The following is a 2,909-nucleotide window of genomic DNA, read 5'->3' as shown; positions in this document are numbered from 1 at the left end:
TGATAAAAGGATGCTGTTAATACTGAAAGAAAATCTCATTATCACAGCACAAGTCTGCATGTGGTTCATTTACTACAGTAAGATGTCACTTGTCATTTACACTGATGTGTCGTGCCAATGACGTGTTCAGGTGTGAAGGTGCTGTGATATTGAAGGGATGAGTCTAAAAAACAGCTTTGTACAGTTGAGGGAAAAAAAAGGCCATGGAGATGCCAGGGATCGAACCTGGGGCCTTATACATGCAAAGCACACGCTCTACCGCTGAGCTACATCCCCAGCTCTGAGGAGGACCTGACAGGGAGATGAATTGGTACAGTTGTTGCTTTTAGAAAGCTGGACAGTTGATCTCTATCTAGGGGATTCAATAGCACCGGATTCCTATAGTCTGAGGTTCCAGTCACAGAACACTCTTAAGCATTCCTCATGGAACGTTTTGCACCATTAACATAGAATAGTCCTGCTGCTTTGTAACTCAGCATCGCGCTAGCTTCCCAAGCCTTATTTATAGACATGAGGAAGCACCAGTTCCCTTCAAAATTCACCTTATTTCCGTGGTCTCCTACTCATCGATCCAAGAAAATATTTTAATTCTATTCCACCACGTCCCTGGTCCTTCTATAGGGGAAGGGAAAATAACTTTCTCCTCTCCTCCTCTGGGTTCTATGCCTGAGGACTTGGAAATTAGACCAACCAAAGGTGGACTAACGAGAGAAAAACAGAGTTGATTAATTCCCTCCCACACTCCCTCCCACCCCCCTACCTGCACCCTCCCATGCAGGAGGAAGAACCCCAGTGAGGAGTAAGTAACTCAAAGGGGTGGTTAGAACTCAAGAGCAATCAATCAGGAGAGAAGCGACAGGACAAGGGGAGAGGAGATTAGTTTTACAGGTATAAACTGGGGAAAGTAAATGCCAGAGAAACCAGTGGAAGATAAGGGCTTTCTAGAAAGGTTTGAGGATGGGGCACCTGGGTGGCTCAGTCAGCTAAGCATCTGACTTTGGCTCAGGTCATGGTCTCAGAGTTCATGGGTTTGAGCCCCACGTCAGGCTCCACACAACGTGGATCCTGCTTGGGATTCTTTCTCTGCCCCTCCCCCATTTAATCTCACTCTCTGTCTCTCTCTCTCTCTCAAAATAAATATTTAAAGCTAAAAAAAAAAATGAAGGACTGGATGTATAATCTTCTTAGTGCAGTGTTGTATCCAGTGACAGGGTTAGAATTCCCTTCCTGTTACTGTGTGGGCTGGGGGCATCACAACAGTAATTTAGGCAAACAGGGGAGGCCAGGGACTTCCTCCTTCCTCTGCTTTTCCTCTGTTGCCTTCATCTCAAAATAATCCTTGCGCCAAAGTGCCTGTTTTAGGCTGGTATATTCTGAACCACTTTCACGTCCTTCCTTCCTGGGGTAAAGGTCGGAATAGGGGGTCTTGTTGCAGAGAAGGAAAAAAATAAAGGGGTTTACTTGTTGCCATAACAATCCTTCCCTCAGGACGGGGAAAGGGCATTCTGTCTCTAACAGTCCATCACAGTGGCCAGAAGACACAGCCTTGCTCTCGATGCAGTATGTTCTAGGAGACAGAAGTCCAAAATGTGGAGAACTACCAGCCCTTGATTTTCACTGGCTATGATGATAAAGACGCAATAGCTGTTTGATAAATATCGTTTCCACAATGAAAGCACGAAAAGAAATACCAGAGGTGAACGAAAGAGCTATTTGTTGGTTTCATCTACTTGTACCACAACCCATAATGCTGAATGCAGCATATCCCTTGATAGGATTATTAGCATAGGGCTCTCTAAATATTTGATGAGCTCATTGGAGCCTTACAGAAAATCTAATTTCCGGGTTATCACTAACAGCATATACTGGCTCTCACACTGGTTCCCTTCGCTAAGATGCAAACTTTAAAGCACACCCTTGCTCTCTCTTAGCAAATTTGGACATTCTTAGCCAAGAGAAGATCTGATGCTAAGAACAATAAACACATTTATGAGCCCACCCAATGGTGTAGGATACACTTACCTACGTCAGTGAAACTAATAGGAGGCAAGGTCCAAACAATTACCAAGAGAAACAACAAACAAACAAAAAACACCTCCTTTCTCTTTAGCTCTGCTCCCACTATAATGATAGCTTTAGAAAACCTTTATCCTGATATTGTTTTCTATAATTCTAGACCTTTAATTTCCAACGTATATGCTGATATTCCTTTTGAAAACTGGAAAGTATAGAATAATTAAGTATGGATTAAAGTCCAAGATATTGATTAAAGTCCAAATCTCTTGAACAAGCAGTGAATTCCATTATCATTTAATCCCTAAATCTCTTACCTTAACAATGTTGGCTCTTTTACCATCAGTGAAAACATGGCTAGTAAAAACAGATGTGACTGAGGTATAAACTGCTACCTCTATGCCAGAACTCAGTCCCACCATGTACTTGACTGTGAGATACTCTATACTAGAGACTCAGAGAACAGAGCAGTGCCTCAAACTTTTATCCCATGACTGTGTCCAGGAGAAGGCATACAGATACAGAATAAACCTAAAAAATAAATTTACTTTAATCCTCCAGAATATTCATGTTCATTTGTCCTGAAAAGACAGGACAACTTTGAGTTTATTTATTAACGTATTCATGATCATGTGATCACGACCTGAGCCAAAATCAAGAGTTGGATGCTTAAGTGACTGAGCCACTCACACGCCCCTATATCGGACAGAACTATCTATATATAAACTATATATTTATAACTACACAACCATATATATATATATATATATATATATATATATATATATACTAATATTAAGTTTATTGTTTTGAGAAAGAGAGAGAGATCGTGAGTGGAGGAGGGGCAGAGAGAGCGGGAGAGAGAATCCCAAGCAGGCCCTGAGCTACCAGCATGG

General features: G+C 41.8%; 1 non-coding gene across 1 annotated transcript; it reads right to left on the bottom strand.

Annotated features, from left to right (window-relative positions):
* Nucleotides 1-204: 204 nt before the first annotated feature.
* Nucleotides 205-276, bottom strand: TRNAA-UGC (transfer RNA alanine (anticodon UGC)). Its single transcript has one exon. It is a non-coding gene; the product is annotated as a tRNA-Ala (tRNA).
* Between the last annotated feature and the right edge of the window lie 2,633 nt (nucleotides 277-2,909).

This window comes from Panthera uncia, assembly GCF_023721935.1.
Source record: "Panthera uncia isolate 11264 chromosome D3 unlocalized genomic scaffold, Puncia_PCG_1.0 HiC_scaffold_8, whole genome shotgun sequence".
In the NCBI taxonomy this organism is placed as follows: Eukaryota; Metazoa; Chordata; class Mammalia; order Carnivora; family Felidae; genus Panthera; species Panthera uncia.
This window is presented reverse-complemented; position numbering and strand designations above follow the sequence as displayed.